Source organism: Hesperophylax consimilis, chromosome 30 (genome assembly GCF_061612785.1).
Source record: "Hesperophylax consimilis isolate HC1 chromosome 30, BYU_Hcon_1.0, whole genome shotgun sequence".
NCBI classification, from domain to species: Eukaryota; Metazoa; Arthropoda; class Insecta; order Trichoptera; family Limnephilidae; genus Hesperophylax; species Hesperophylax consimilis.
In genome coordinates this window covers 11,347,921-11,365,727 of record NC_142865.1, presented here as the reverse complement: position 1 = coordinate 11,365,727, position 17,807 = coordinate 11,347,921, and the positions used below count along the sequence as shown (strand labels likewise).

Sequence of the window (17,807 nt, the reverse complement as noted above, 5' to 3'; positions counted from 1 at the left end):
GATGTGGAGTAAATGCAAAAAAAAAGTACTTCAGGCATTATTACTGTCTTTTACGTGGTGGAGTTTCAATACCAACATCGAATATATAAATTCATAAATATTTTCTCACTTTTGCATTTTGTCAATAGTTTACTGCTCATGTAAAAAAAAAATGTAACAGAAACATAAAAAAAAAAGAAGATGAAAAAATAAAGTAATAAATGCGTGGGATGGTATGTTTAAATGCAGGATTATACAAATGCAGAGGATCGTAGGGCGGGATGGCGGTGCCCTGTCGCATCCCCTTCCTGTCGCTAAGTCTTTGCTCTTTCGTCTTTACTCTTTGATAATAATTGGCCGCGGGTAGCGAATAATGGTGATAACGCTAATTGTTGTTCGCCCGTCGCAATTACCTTCTCGCCAGTTCCATTTTGACAGCTGTGAAACAAAAATAAACAGTAATAATTAATAAAAGAACATTAAAAATACTAATTTCGATTGTGGCTCTGTTTGTAAATCCGGTTCAATGAACTTTGCAACTTTTGCTTTAAATTTATTCTGTTTTTAAGTTGTATCTCCCTTACTGTCATGGTGAGAAATATGAACTAAACAGTGTTAGAAAAATAAAACACCATGCTTTATATTCAAATCTACAAGTTAACCGCAAAATAATAAAAATGTACACTTCTATGAAACCAAAGTTTCCAAACGCAATTTGAGAAAAATTTACGAAACTTAGTGAATTTTTTATTAATTATTTTTATATGAAATGACAATAATGTTTACAATTATTTGTGTAATAAAATGTGCATTTTTTATTATCAGTAACTTTAGTTTGGTGTTAAGATGAAAAACGTAAGGTGAGTCATTTTTAAAACTCTATTATGTTTGCACTAACTACAATATGTATTCCTCTTTGCCCAGAATACTAATGGAGGAAAAAAATTATACCAATTCAGTGGACATCTTCAATTTATCTTTAAACAAATATAAAATGTTGTTAATGAAGCAATTCAGTTATGTACAATAAATAATGTATATTTCTTAATATTCTCATGTAAAAGCCCCGAAAAAGGGCGTTAATAAATAAGTATAAAATAAATTTAAAATTTAAATATACCAAAAATCAAATGTATTTCTAATAATAAAATTTGAAAGCATCATCACCTTTCAAAAACAGTTTTTAGTTTTGGGATACATTTAGAAATATTCCATTTAGTTGATGTGTTATAAATAGTACATTAGAATTTTGTATTTTATTGTAATATTTTTATTTCCAGAGCCAGTACCTGACTACATAAAGGCAACAGTGGACACCGTCATTAAAATTCACGAGAAGGAACCTTTCGGCGACATCTTGGCTTTTCTCACTGGACAGGCAAGGAACATTCTACCATTATTCCTCCATATCTGATATAAATATTTCTTTATTAAACGTGATATTGTATCCATTTACCATCTCTTAGAAGATTAAATGATTGATATCACAAAAGGTTAACAGGGCTTCGTAATGTCACTGTGGTTATTCAATCTATACATGGATAATTGTATGCAAGAATTGAAAGAGGTGGGATTGGGCGCGAATTTGAGTAATCCTAAAGTATGTTGCCTGTTGTATGCTGATGATGCGGTGCTGATTGCTAATAGTATGGATGATCTGCAGTCTCTCGTGTCTAGGATGAACGAAGTATGCGTGAAGAATGAGTTAATGATGAATGTAAGTAAGTCTAAAGTAATGTTGTTTGAAAGAGAGAGTACGAAAACAGTGTGCCAAATAGCTGTGAATGAGGAATACTTGAAGCAGGTGGATGAATTTGTGTATTTAGGAAGCATGTTTACGAGAGATGGGAAGGCTGACAGAGATATTGAAAGAAGAGTAAATGCAGGTAACTCCATTAATGGAGGACTGAACGCAGTTGGCGCTAACAAAAAATTGTCCAAAGAAGCGAAGTTAGCAGTCCACAATGGAGTGCTGGTACCTACCCTGATGTATGGAAGTGAGGCATGGAACTGGCAAAGAAAGGATGAAAGTAGATTGAATGCTGTTGAAATGAGATCCCTGAGGCGTATGTGTGGTAAAACCATGTATAATCGTGTGAGGAATGTGGAGATCCGCAAAGAGTGCAAGGCTGATGTAAGCGTAATGAGTAAGATCAAGAAAGGGACGCTTAGATGGTTTGGGCATGTAGAGCGAATGAGCGAAGAAAGGAGTGTAAGGAGAATATACGATGCAAATGTGAATGGTAGCAGAAGTCGGGGACGCCCGAGGAAGACATGGCACGATCAAGTGAATCTGATACTCGAGTCGGGCCATGTCAAGAGTCAGAATAATAGAAGAGTATGTATGAGACAATGTATGAATGTGAATGAGGCAAGAAGTGTGTGCCAAGACCGAGTTCTTTGGCGGTCCGTCCTCTCTGCCTACCCCTGCGGAGAAACGGCGTGATGGTTAGATAGTTAGTTAGTTAGTTAGAAGATTAAAATAAGTTCATCGCTGGCGGCCATCTTGAATCCAAAATGGCGCCCTACATGAATGAAATAAAATTTGTAATAGGAATTGATACTTGCCTTATATTTTCTTTATACCGTATCTTAGAAGAACACTAAAAGCTTATCACTGACTGACCGGCGTCCATCTTGAAATCAAAATGGCGACTACTACAATGACTTGACAAAAATACTAATTTCGGTTGTCCTTGCGTCCTGCATAACTCTAGTTCAATGAAGTTAGATTTGTTTTGAATTTAAGTGTCACTTTCAAAATTGAAACTGATTATGTGAAGAATTTCGACAAGCGAAAAAGTACCTATATATATATCTGTAATAATATGTTTTAACAGAAAGTCATTTTCAAAATTTGTTAAAAAAATTAATTATGCCGTGATTTTTCACATGTCTGCTCTAGTTGACTTATAATATAGTATATTGTTACCTTTTATTTTCTGTAATCAGGATGAAGTTATATCAGCCACCCGTCTCCTAGACTAGAAGACTATGCAGCCGACAACAATAAGCGCGTCACAGGCCGCCATCTTGAATCCAAGATGGCTGCCTACGAGTTGTCAGTTTTCCCTCTATACGGTGGGCTGCCGGCCTACAAGCAGCTGAAGGCGTTCCAGAGTGTTAAACAGGGATGCCGGAAGGTTGTCATAGCAACTAATATTGCCGAAACTTCAGTTACTATTCCGGGCATTAGCTACGGTTAGTTATTTATTAAATTTGTTAGTATTTTAATTTTAATACTAACTTCACACAAGAAAGGAATGAACTTGAGTCTTGAAGAGGCAAATCTTCCAATGCCGAGCTGTTGAATATGGCGAACGTTAGTTGTGTACAAATCTTGGGCGCGTGTTTGGCATATGTTTCCCGGCTGCGCCGGTGTGGAAAGAATCAATGACGCTAGTTCTTTGGAGCATCTTCCATTGAAATACCTCTTAAACAAAGACAGAATTTCCATCCCACGTCTGTGCTCCATCAAGTTTGTTAAAGTATCAAAAGAACCTCCCGTTTCTGTACAGTATCAAGTGTTCCATTCAGGTGTTTTTGAAATTCATGTTCATATCACGAAATGAAAAAAAAAATCTAATTAAAAATTGTAGCAGTGCGTACTTCTGGACGGGCAGTTCCTACTCGATTAGAATAAACATTAGTCAACATTCTACGATTGGCACTACTGTTTCGAGCTATTGGTGCGGAGCGCACTTCATCGACCTCAGTTGCTTGCTGGACTCGGGGGACTACGGTGTGTTCGTGCGACACTGGAACAATGAGGGTCTACTTTGCAAATCACGAAAGGTCTTTTTCACTTTTAACTTTTTAATAATGTAATTATCATTCTATTAGGGATTACTTATTTTAACTTCTTGCGTAGTTATTTTATAACACGCTGGCGCCCGCTCAGACATTCCTTACAAGATTTTAAGTGTTTTAAATTTATTAATGTTACCTGCTCGTTAGTCAAAAATTTTATCAAGATGGCGTTAAACTCACGTACTTTCTTGACACGCCCGGAGATAAGTTGTTTGTTAGAGTCTCATGTTTATTTTATTTGATCAAGTATTTTAATAAGTGTTTTTAATAAATTAGCGTCTGTTGATATTTAAAACATTCTATTATTTAATCTTCCTTATCAGATCTCATCACTACCTACATACATTGCGTTCAGTGCGTGTGCGTAGATGACTAGATTATTGTATTTGGTAATTACCAATTAATGTAACAATCGATAGATCCATCATTAATTTATACAATTAATCTTTTCATCACCCATCCATTGGCATCAATGTTACAAATGGCAGCCCTTGTGGGAGAACCTAATTTTTGAATAATTAATAATGCAGTATTCTTTTTCTTTCCTTGTTTTAATCTTGTAGTGCGATGTCCGATTTTTTTCTTTTTGAATGTCTTGTATAATCCCTGAAAAAGACCTTTCGTTTTGCATGGTAGATGTTCGGGTGTGGTTCGAAATACATCGTGTCACTGAGATTTTATTAATTCTTCATTTTACGCAGCTTTTTATCCGGCACAACTCATGACGTTTTCGTCTTATTATCGTGTTCGTTAGTACGCTGACGTCACACTTATTTTATATTATTTTTTTGTGTTTTGCGGCGATTGTGGTTGTTGTATTGTTGCTTGCATGTTCTAATGATTTTTTTTCTACCTACCCTGTTAGTTAGGTATGACGGATTCGACCATTTTAACAAGAAGTCGTGCGTTAATCATGTCTAAACCAGAGGATGGCACTACTTCGGCAAATTCGGCGGCCGCGTCTAACACAGTTCCGGTTCACAAATGGAACTTAACCTTCGACGGTACGGGGAACGTACATAATTTCATTGAACGGGTCAACGATTTGTCTATATCTCGGAACGTAAGTACAGCTTCTCTTTTTTCATCTGCGGTGGAACTTTTTACAGGTCATGCTTTAGACTGGTTTAGAGTCAACCGTTCTTCTTTTAAGTCATGGACGGATATTGTAATTGCTCTAAAGGAAGAATTTGAGCTACTGGACCATGAAAGACGTTTAGTTGCTCAGATCAGAGCCACGTACCAGCATCAAAAAGAGAACCTGGGTTCATTCATAACTCGTGTCTTGACTTTAAACAATCAATTGTCGTCAAAATTACCAGATGACGAAATTCTGGAAATATTGCAATGTAATATGTTACCGAGATACATTCAGAAATTATTGCTCTCTGTCATCTCGGACATTAATTGTCTGAAAAGATTGGGAAAAATGATTGAACTAGCAGACAGTCGGTCTGATTCCAGACCTTCCCCGCCAAATGCAAATACTGTTAATTATAATAATGTTTCTCATTCCTCCTCAAATAATGCATTTAGCAGAGGGAATAAAAGAATGTCTCAGAATAATCCCAATTTCAGGAATCATCGTCAATCTTTTGAGTTCAGTAAACGTAGCCCGTCAAATATGAGTTCTAGGGAGGTGAGATGTTTCCGCTGTGGCCGTCCTGGGGTGAAGGCGCCTTCATGCAACTGCCGGCAGGCAAAAAACTAGATGTCCTGGGGGTCCTGTCTGCGAGCGGCAAGTCGACACCGTTCGCTGACATCACCGCCAGGCATCGGCTTGCTGTGCTGTCGGAAACCAGAACTTTCTTCAAGAACCTTTGGACTTCGAAGGTGGCGAGTGCGGCTAAAAGGGATGGCCGTCCACACATCATTTTCCAGGTTCTGAGTTCCAACTTTTCTGGCTTTCTTGACTCTGGTTCGCATATCTCAATTATTGGTAATAATTTTCATCGTCAATTTTTAAATCAAGGGTTAAATCTTTCTGTTCTTAAGAAAAAATTTTCACTCACTTCTGCTACGGGTCATACTGTGAAGTGCGTTCACAAAATTGCGGTTCCGGTAGTTCTTGGTAACGTTAAGAAAATTTTTCATTTTGTAGTTATGCCAGATATAAAATCTAACATCATCCTCGGTTGCGACTTTTGGAAAGTTTTTAACATTTGTCCCAAGTTAACTAAATTAATGACTAATGACTCTGACAATAGTTGCGTGTCTGAGGTAAGAGGACTGGATAGCTTTGAGAACTTAGATTCATCTCAACAATCAATCTTAAATAACGTTATACATGAATTTGAAGCATTTTCTGGAAATCGTTTGGGTAGAACGTCTCTTGAAAAACATGTCATTGACACGGGTGATTGTCAACCTATTAAGCAACGTGTTTATCCGATATCTCCTCATTTATTGCCGGAAGCTCACAGAGAACTTGACAGACTATTAAATCTGGGAGTAGTAGAACCCAGCAATAGCTCGTGGAATAATCCTATTGTTTTAGTGCCTAAGAAAAATGGTTCTTTTAGACTTTGCTTGGATAGTAGAAAACTCAACGCGGTCTCGCGGCGGGACGCTTATAGTCTACCGTTGATATCTGATATCTTAAATAGTCTCGGAGGAGCACGTTATCTATCAACTTTAGACCTTAATGATGCTTTTTTTCAAATCCCGTTAGAGGAAGATTCTAAAGAGAAAACCGCATTTACTATCCCTAAACGAGGCCTATTCCACTTTGTAACAATGCCTTTTGGTCTTCATGGTGCGAGTTCTCGGATGATGAGGCTAATGGACAAGGTTTTGGGTCCGAAGTTCGATGGGAAGGTCTTTTGTTATCTAGATGACATAATTATCATTAGCTCTACCTTTGAAAAACACATTGATCTTTTAAGACAGGTTAAACAAAAGTTACAAGCTGCGGGTTTGACTATTAACGTAGAGAAGTCAGTCTTTTGTCGTGATTCCCTTAAATACCTAGGTTTCGTGATTGATAAGGATGGTTTGAGAACTGACCCGGGAAAAGTAAAAGCAATCGTTGACTTCCCCATTCCAACGTCGCAAAAGAGCTTGCGTAGGTTTATCGGTATACTTTCTTGGTACAAAAGGTTCATTTTAAATTTTTCTTTAATTGCAGCACCTTTGCATAATTTAACCAAAAAGGAGTTTGCTGGTAAAAAATTTGTATAGAATGAACAGGCTGATGCTGCCTTTACTAAATTAAAGAATATTCTGGCCAAGGCTCCTGTTCTTGCTTGTCCCGACTTTAGTAAACCCTTTACAATTAGTTGCGATGCATCGAACACCGGTTTGGGGGCGGTCCTTTCTCAATCTGACGTTAATGGTATAGAACACCCTATTTTCTTTATTTCCAGATCACTATCTGCACACACTGGAGGTTATCCACCGCTTACCCGCCCTGGTATAAGTAACAGATGGTTACTCCTTCAGGGCTCTCACAAGGACTCTAATTTTTTTTGTTTAACGACTCTACATTTATTTTAAAATGAATCTAGACCTCCAATGTCCCTGCATAGTGGTTAGGCTGCGGGATGGCTACAATATTACACAAAAACACAAATAACAATATTAAAATATGTACAGGTATAGTAAAATAAAATAGGCCTAAAAATAATACAGGACGAAATAACTGCTTAAAGCCTAGGCCATCTGTAGAGAAAGAAAAAAAAGAAAGGAAACACATATACATTCATGTTTATATTGTAGGAATCTACGTTTAAACATATATAAATATTACCGGAGAGTATTACACCCGTCCACTGGCAGTCCCATCGAGAATGTGCATGGCGATCGGTCTGTCCGTACACAAAGAACGACTACCGCGCCTCTCCGCCGGATTACCTGATTATGCCCTGAAGAAAAAGTATGTGGGAAGGTTGGGGGCGTGCCCGAAGACCCTAGGGACTAAGTGAGCGTCAGGCATTCGAAGGGTGGGCGGAAGGTTGTCGAGCTTGCTCGGCCATTCCTCAAGCCCGCCATGGCGATGGGGGAGGCGCAGTCGACTCTGTGTGAACACTTGTCCGGTGTAGGAGGCGTCTGATTAGGCAGGGACGAAGTCTATTTCACACCCAAAACGGGTTGAAGACGGTACAGGACGATTAAAGTTCAGTTCCGGCTTACTGCACACACTCCTAATGATATGTAAAGCAAAAGAAAGAAGAAAAAAAATGATAAAGGACAAGTTAATTAAAAACTCAAATTATATTAATTAAATTCATTATGACGGATTGAGCGATGATGTCATCACTACCATCGCTCAAGGGGTCAGTCTCGCATGGAATCCTGCTGAAATAGAAACAATCATAACAAAGGAAATCATTAAAATAATAGCAGTTACTATGGAAAGAAGAGAAGCATTAACAGACAAAATTAAAAAGAAAACAGCAAAAAAAAAAAAAAATCAAATATATAATGCAAAGGTGATTGCAAACCTTAATATAAAATGAAAATAAAAAAAGAAATATACAGACATCATAACGAAGGTAATATGAGAGCAGGAAAAGAATTAACCAAGGAAACCAGAAGCAGTCACACATGGCACCTGAAACTCTGAATGATTTTAATCTAATCAGCGACTCTAAGATCAGGCCATCTCTCTACCCAAACCTTTGTAAACTTCCTCAGGCACTCAAAGTTCACCTTATTCGAAACGAGATCGGCATTCCATACCGGTCTTGTGATGACGTTCAGACCTTCCAACATTTCCTCTCTTGCATCCGTCAAAATCTCACAATGCCACAGAATATGCTCGGCAGTCTGGTCAGTATTGCCACATGCGCAGTTTGGATGGGGGGACAGGGCGAGACTGTGAAGTCTCCCCCTGAATTCCCCATGCCCGGAGAGAAGTTGGGTCACATGGTGATCCAGGTTTAAATATGCCCCTTCCATTCTGAGTTTAACAGACGGGAAGAATGAGTAAGTCCATCTTCCCGAATTTGACCTGTCCCATCGCGCTTGCCATTCACTCAGCGTTATTTCATGCATCTCTCTAAGAAGAGCAGGGAGAGACACAGATCCGCCTGGTATTAAGTTAACACCTAGGTGAGTAGCAGGTCTTCCTCTGATAAGCTTCTTCTTTGTTAGCACCTCCCTAATTTCTAAATCAATTGGCAATATGCCGGCCAAAACTGGCAAAGCGTCCGAGGCAACTGTTCTATAGGCACCAGAGAGTGCCAACAGGGGGATTCGCTGGCCCCTCTTGAGTGCCGACTGGATCAGTACATTATTCAGGCGGTGCTCCCACACAGAGGCTGCATAGGTGACTTGCGACACATACACCCCTCTGTATAGAAGGCGAAGCGCTGGAGAACGCAATCCCCACTCGGCAGTTGAGATCCTTCTCAGTTTCAAGAAGAGGGCTTGGGCCCTGCTTGATACACTCTTGACATGTGCCAAGAAAGAGGACGATCGATCCAAGAGAACGCCTAAATACCTAGTGGTTTCCGCAAATTTGATGTTTGAATCTCCCATTTTGATGCAGGGATTTCTCCCTCTATTGAGGGAGCCCTTCATCAGGAGACCCATGGTCTTTTGGGGAGCGAAGGTCAAACGATTTCTCTTACCCCATTCTAAAATTGCACTTAAACCTTCTTCAGCTTTGCACTCTACTTCTTTTCTGCTGTTCCCCGAGACCAAAAACAATTTGTCATCAGCGTAATCGACCGAGATACATCCCTCAGGCAAGGGCAACCTGGAGGAGTCGTCTAACAAAATGTTCCAGTAATCTGAAGCAAGAACCGAACCCTGGGGACAACCCATATTTACCTCCCGTTCAATAGTGACATCCCCGTACGACAGAATTATAGAACGGTTGTTGAAATAATCTGCGGTTATCTTGAATAACCTTGGAGAACAATTACGCGATTTTAGTTTAGAGAGTATCATCGGCCACCACGCATGATCGAAAGCACCAGTGATGTCTAAGAAGACCCCAATCACATACCTCTTAGGGCAAGCCTTCACCCATTCAAGCGCATATAAAATTGCGTGCTCCGTAGACATACCGGGGACGAAGCCAAATTGTCGATCGCTGGGTGGTGACAAAGTTTTCCGCAGTTGGCATCTAATCAGTTTTTCGAGTATTTTTCCAAATACAGGCAGCAAGGTGATGGGCCGGTACGCCTTAACATCTGTCCGGGGCTTATCATTCCCTTTTGGAATGACACGGAGCACGCCTTTCTTCCATACTGTGGGGAAAACTCCCCTTCTCATGCACGTGTCCAACACCTGGAAGAGCTCCTCCTTGGCGTAGATCCATACATTCTTCACTATTATGCCATTAAGTCTGTCGAAGCCTGGTGCCTTCTTTGGATCCAAACCCTTAATAATAGCGTCAACCTCAGCAACAGTTATATGTAACAAATTATCCTCCTGGGCGAGGTTCCTGGGCGGAAGCCGTGACAGATTTCTAATCTGTTTGTGATGGTCGCTTTCCCCTATTACAGAGTCTAAAGGGACTAACTTGCCCAGAAGTGTCCTGAGCGTAGAAGCCACGTCTACACTCTCAACATCCCTGCCGTCAATATTGGATGTAATACTGGTTAAATACCGGTCAGAACCTTTTCCCGTTTTTTCAAGGGCGCTGTGGATATCCCACGGGTTGGCGTTTCCCACTTCTTTAACCCAATTATGCCATGCCGCTCGTTTCGCCTTAAAGACGGCCGATTTAAAGGCACTACGAGCACACCTGAGACGAACCATGAGGGTGGACGTCTCCTCCGGCGTACATCCGACCCGTCTCGAGTTTCCCAGGGCCCTGTAGGCTCTTTTGTAGGCACCCTTCAGCGAAGTCAGCTCACTCGACCACCACGGCGTCCTTAAAATCCTCCTCGGGTTTGATCTTCCCAAGGATGATTCTGCGGCTGATACTACGGCCGCGTTAAAAAAATTCCCCAAATTATCTGGATCTCTAGACGCTACTTCGCGGAATCCCCGTAAAGTATCTCGTAGCGCCTCCCCAAAGTTATCCCAATTCGCCTGAGTGGTTTTGAAGTTCCAGGAGGATCTTGGAGCTTCGGTCTTCTTGACACCCACTTTAAAAGTAATTAGTCTATGATCAGAGGCAATTGCGCAATCGTGCACGGTCCACATTGATATCTTGTTCGCAACTGATCCAGAGCAGAGAGTTAGATCAATGTTGCTCTCACCAGAGTGGTTAGAAAAGGAAAAAAGTTTTCCTGGCTCATTAATTAAAGTTAGACCTTGCGCCGCAATAAGGTCTTCGACGGCGTCTGATCGTTCCGTCCGGTAGTCACAGTTATCAAACCACAATGGCGAGCGAGCATTAAAGTCTCCTCCTATAACTATGTTACGACCTTTAAGCGCATTTAGGGCGCGCGTCAAGCACAAGATATGTGGTCCGACCGGGTTTCCGTATTTAAAGTATACCGATATCAGAATGATTTCAGTTTTACCGAAGTTAAATGAGACACAGGTTTGGAACTCGTTTGACAGCCCAACCAGAAGGAGGGGGCTGACCATCGAAGAATTAATCAGAACACCCGCCCCAGGTGAGCTGCCGACTTCGAGAACCGCACCCGGATGACTTACTGGCGTTTTACCTTGCCATGTGTACTGCTCCTGGATAAGCATTATGTCGATGTGCAGGTCAGTCATGACCCGCAGCGACTCGATCGTGGCCACCCGGGACCTCTGCAGGTTAATCTGACCTATTATAAGGGGAGAATTACTGTCCATAATCCGTCATTCGAACTTGTGCTTCGATGGCGGCTTTGTATGCCGGGCATGCTCTGTCACCGGTCACGTGATCCGCGCGCTTATTAAACTTAGTGCAGGTTGCACATACTGCAGCTTGAGCCTTTTTTGGACAGTCTTCGAAATCATGTCCGGTAACAGAACAGTGACGACATGTGATGTGAACCTGAGTACATACTTTACTTATATGTCCATATTGATGGCACTTAAAGCACCTTGTTGCTCCTAAATAATCTCGTACTCTGCACGCGTTCCAGCCCAGGAAGCACAAGCCACCATCAATAAGGACTTTCCTGGCCTCTGGATGACATGTTATGATCATATTCATCGTGGGTGTGTCTCTTTTTCCAAAGAGTGCGACTCTGCGCATAGTGCGCAAATAGTCGTCCTTATTTAGGTTACAATTACCTGTAATATTGTTGGCAAAAATTTCCTCAAATAGGGCGGCATCTCCGGAGGCATCTCCCTTTGGTACATCATAAATCACTATCTTTGGTAAGCGTCCCTGGGGGCTGATGATTTTAATGCCTTGCTCAGTTAACTTTGATTCAGCTTTTTTGATATTACTTATACCTCCTGGACTGCTTGTTTGGAGAGCCACGCCACCACCCTTTATTTTCCTAGTACGAACAACCTGGAACCCATCTTTTTTGGGGTTTAGGAGCTCTATAAGTTTCTTTTGCGTATCTTCTGAGGTCTTACCTTCAGGGATTGTTGGGTAAAATAACACGGTTGGTTTTAAGGGAGGCAGTGATCGCTGGATACCATCCACATTAATAGTTTTGGACATGGGACCAGAAGTAGCGGCACTCGCGTAAGATTTTCTGCTCAGGATTGTCTCAGAAGTTGCGGGAGCAGCTGTTTGTTTTATTAACAAGTCGACCTTATCAGATAATCCTTTTTGGGGCTCTAGTATTTCAGATAGAGCTGCCGCACGTGCCACCGCCGATGCATGAGATACAGCCATGCTGGATATGATTTTTTTAATATCGTCCATGGATCGGGTAATTATTGATCGTTCGTCTTTGTTCATCTTGTTCTTACCTGTTGTCAGAGTAGTAAAAATGGTGTCCATAAGTGTCCAGATAGATGATAGTGATTCATGGGTGTTGATACTCGAAGTGTCTATAACTAAGGAGTCTGTGATCCTAGGTCGTTTCCTATTCTCCTGATTGGGAGAGCTAGTTGGTTTGGGTTGCGGGGCCGGGATACTTACCTCTGCTGAGGTTGAGGCAATGATCTGCGTGTTGCCATCCTTGGCTGCGTCAGCTAATGTAGTGGGATTTTGTTCCAAGAGTCGACTTCCGTGAATGCTACTGTACGGAGAGGAAGGTTTGTCTCGAGAGCCGTGTGTGGGCGCGGGTTCACGTACAGATAAGCTATTAATAAGAGCCAAAGAACGTGGAGAGAGGTCTTTCTGCTCCTGTAGAGCCTTCCTCAAAGCATCATTTTCGCTCCTCAAAAAGGCAAAGTCACGAATGGTGCACCCTTGGGGAGCCATCTCGCTATCCGAGTCGTCCGAATCTGACATATTTGCGCAATTTGTGAGGTGCTCGAGTTTTGTGCAAATATTGTGCAAAAATTATTTTTGTTTTTTTTTCGTCTCTGGGAAAGATAGAGATGTCTCTTTGATTTGTAAGGTCTGTTTTATTATTCCTCTATGGAAATAGACCATAGAAAAAAGCCTTTTCTATGGTCAGATCCAAAAAGTTTTTCTGTGGTCGCGTCTGTCAGTGGGTAGTCAAGTAACAATAATATAGGGTCTGAAGATAGAAAAAATTAAGATTTTAAAAGGGCTACAGCCCTGTATTGGGTGTAGAACTTACCGAGATAACGCTCGATGATAATTCCTCACCTATTATTTGCTATTTAAAGTAAAAATTTGATAAAAAAACGAGTTATTTCCGTGAATTTTGTTAAAAATTACCGGAGCAACTATGAATAGTGTTTAGCACAGATAAACTGAAACTATCTGCACAGGAGAAAAATCACTCCACAACCGAGAAGGAGTTAAATGCTATGATCTTTGCACTAGAGAAATTTAGGGGTTATATTGAAGGTTCGCCTATTCCTGTCAAGGTGATCACTGATCACTATAGTCTAAAATGGCTTACAAACTTAAAGTCTCCGTCGGGTAGATTAGCGCGGTGGGCGGTTAGACTTCAGCAGTTCAATTTTGAAATAATTCATAGGAGCGGTAAAGACAACATTGTTCCGGACGCACTGTCTCGTGACCCTTTACATGTTGACTTGATTAATCAGTCCTTTTCCACTTCCGACTGTTGGTACTTAAGTTTGAAAGAGAAAATTTTGGCTAATCCGGAAAAATTTCCAGCGTTTAAAGTTTGCAATGGTGTCATCTTCAAACACATTCAGAGCATGGAGGCTCTACACAGGTCTTATGACTGGAAGGAAGTTCTCCCAAAAGAGTGTAGGAAAAACGTCATCGTTCAAAATCTTGTTCCGCCTTCTTGTGCACATTTTGGCATCTTAAAAACGTTAAATAGGATTAAACTTAAATATTACTGGCCAAAAATGGCAGCTGATGTGAAGTCATTTGTAAGTAAATGTCATACTTGTTTAGGTTATAAAAGTTCTAACTTACTGCCTCCTGGTTTGATGGGTGACCCGAAACTGGTGCAAAGGCCGTGGCAAATGATTGCGACAGATCTATTAGGTCCTTACCCTAATTCTTACAAAAAGGGTTATACTTACCTTTTAGTGGTTTCTGATTTCTTTACGAAGTATACTAGACTTTTTCCACTTAGGAAAGCAACGGGTAGTGTTATTGCGGAAATTTTGGAAAATGATATCTTTTATAAATTCGGTGTTCCAGATACGATTGTTTTGGATAATGGCCCACAATATATATCGCGTGACATGAAAGCGCTGGCCAATAAATTTCATATCCGTCACTTGTTTTATAATTGCAGATATCACCCGCAGAATAACCCTGTTGAGCGTGTAAACAAGGTGTTGGTAGCAGCCCTGGGTTCTTTTGTGGGATCTGATCACAGATCCTGGGCGTGCCATCTACCTGAAATTGAACTGGCTATAAACACGGCTGTTCATGAAGTCACAGGCTATACTCCGTTCTTCCTTAATTTTGGCAGAGAGATTGTAATTTCGGGAAATGACTACAAAGGTGTAGACTTTAACGCGGAAGACATTAGATTCTCTAAACGCGATTCATGGGCATCTGATTTACATGAATTAAATGACATTTTCTCCCAAGTTCGCACGTCCTTAAGACAATCATACGAACGTAATAAGGTTCAATATAATCTGCGTCGTAGGGACGTTCAATATGAGGTTGGGGACATTGTCTGGAGAAGGTCCTTTGCTTTGTCAGACGCTGGTAGATACTTTTCAGCAAAATTAGCCCCCAAATTTATACGTAGTAAAATTATTTGCAAGATTTTGCCGGTTGCTTATCAATTAGCGGATATGACAGGGAAACCCGTGGGAACTTTTCATGTTAAGGATATAATCAAGTTAGAAGAAGCTAACTGATCTCGGGGTGGGTTAATTGATGAACCATATTTTTCTTCTGTTGTAATCGTTATATTTTTATTTGAGAATTAATCCCTTTTCTCTTGTTATAAATTAGGTTATTGCTTGCCTTGCCCTCAGGTTTGCAATTTTTCTTTGTGTTCTCTCATTGTGAGGACATGACTAGTATTTTTGTGTCTTCACATTGAGTGTATTTTTGTATAAGTTTTGTTTTGTCTTTGTGTACATGTGTAGTATGTGTTTTGGGGAGTAATTTGTCCATTCCGATTCAACGCGGGGGATTGACGTTTTTTAATCTCACGCATTGAATCCACATTTTTTTGGATTTAAGTGCAATCATATGGTATTGAACATTTTGTAATCTCAAGAATTTGAATCCATTGTATCATTTTATGCGTTATCCTAGGGCAGTGAAGTTCACAATCTCAGTTGGCCACTGTTTTGTGCTATTTTTCTGTTCGAGGGATCTTTTAATAGCTGATTTTACTTTGTGAGATGATACTAATTGTTCTTTAATGAACTAAGTCCGTGATGGCGACTTGTTTTGAGGTACAGTTTGTCCTTTCTAGAGGGACATACTGTATTTCAATTATGGCATATACGAAGCTGTATTTCGGTTTAACAGTTCTGTACCGAGTTTGGTCCTCGTGTCATTTTAATTGTGTGCATGGTTGTTCTTTATATGTTGTTCTTTAGTACCTTAGTTTGCCTTGGTGTTGGTTGACTATTTTAATTCAATAATTTAGAAAATACTTCATGCAGTTTTCCGCGATAGCCTCAGATGCTCACAACATTCTATTTTTCTCTGGTTTTAGGAAACCATTGGCATGGTGTTTTCTTTGATTTAGTCATTGTTTAATACACTTTTCAAATATTTTTTAAAAATGTTATGTCATAATAATTAATTTAATAATTAATTTATTTTGAAATTTAGTGAGTTTTCACTCGCTCAGGTTATTTGAGATTTACAGAATCATATTTTTTTAACATTTAAAAATTGCATCCTTTCATGAAATTTTTTTTACTTTTATTTGCTCTTAATGTCCTTGTCTTGAACTATTATTAAAATGATATTTGTTCATATTATTAAGAATGTAAATGAGTAATTTTTTTTACATTTTCTTTTAACAAATACTATGCGTTTTCACATGCAATTGCTGTGGCTTCTCTCTGAGCTCAAGACAAGTCGCATCAATTTCATTTGGACTTAACTGTATTTTGTCAATATTGGGTCATCAATATATGGTTCTGTTTGAGCCGGTCACTTTTATCTTATTATGAACTTGGGTTTGTTTCTGGGATAACTTTATAATTTTTCATCTCTGCTCGCAGAGGGCAGGAACTGCAATGTGGGTTTAGACTTTATTATTTTCATTTTATAGTGTTTTTTTTGTTTAGCTTCAAATTTAACTTTTGCTGGGCGCTCAGCTTTCACTTTTAGCTAGACTCGTTTTATAATTTTTTTTTTAATAAATTTTGTTAGTCTTTACTACAGTTTATCTTTTCATTTGTTATTTTATTCAAGTTTTTGTTTACACTTCAGTAGTTGTTAAATTCCTTGCTCAGTAATCCATTTTGTCAAGCAAAGCATACCTTTCTTTTCACTTGCCTCAAGGAAGTCAGTCGCCTTCATCACTCTTCGGTTCTTCACGTCAAGATAACTCAAGATAATACAAAATTTCAAGATTTACAAACTTTTATCAATTCTTCGAGGAAGCAATTTTGTACAAGTTCGAGCCTTCAGGGAAGCAACATTCTTCTATGGGAAGAGTTTAATAGGATACTACCTGGCCGTTCACTGCTATCAGAAAGAGGGTGCAGCTTCTCAAGATTGCATTTGTTGTCAACATTGGAGAATGGTGATACAATTATCGGGGCTCATTATCTTCGCCAAGCAAGTTCAATCTTCTTCACTGATGTCAAAAGAGGGTCATTCAGATATTCCATCAGCGAGAATTCTTCCTTCTACTTCCTTGGTGTTGGCGCTTCAATCCTTGCTCAGCGAGCACATCACGGACTTCTACAGAACGTGCTGGACTCTTCTTCTAAGGTATTATCTGCATTTTGTGACTCTTTACCACTTATTGGACTTGGATTTGGAGGCATGAGGAGAAAAGCAAAAAAAAATTATCGTGCCGAAATTTTTTTTTCCTTTGGAAGGGGGGTAATGTAGCAGTGCGTACTTCTGGACGGGCAGTTCCTACCCGATTAGAATAAACATTGGTCAACATTCTACGATTGGCACTACTGTTTCGAGCTATTGGTGCGGAGCGCACTTCATCGACCTCAGTTGCTTGCTGGACTCGGGGGACTACGGTGTGTTCGTGCGACACTGGAACAATGAGGGTCTACTTTGCAAATCACGAAAGGTCTTTTTCACTTTTAACTTTTTAATAATGTAATTATCATTCTATTAGGGATTACTTATTTTAAATTCTTGCGTAGTTATTTTATAACACGCTGGCGCCCGCTCAGACATTTCTTACAAGATTTTAAGTGTTTTAAATTTATTAATGTTACCTGCTCGTTAGTCAAAAATTTTATCAAGATGGCGTTAAACTCACGTACTTTCTTGACACGCCCGGAGATAAGTTGTTTGTTAGAGTCTCATGTTTATTTTATTTGATCAAGTATTTTAATAATTGTTTTTAATAAATTAGCGTCTGTTGATATTTAAAACATTCTATTATTTAATCTTCCTTATCAGATCTCATCACTACCTACATACATTGCGTTCAGTGCGTGTGCGTAGATGACTAGATTATTGTATTTGGTAATTA

The 17,807-nt window shown here is 39.8% G+C and overlaps 1 pseudogene; it reads left to right on the top strand.

Annotated features, from left to right (window-relative positions):
- The first annotated feature begins 260 nt into the window (after nt 1-260).
- LOC149409633 (putative ATP-dependent RNA helicase DHX35) overlaps nt 261-17,807 on the top strand; it is a 62,474-nt pseudogene continuing 44,927 nt past the window's right edge.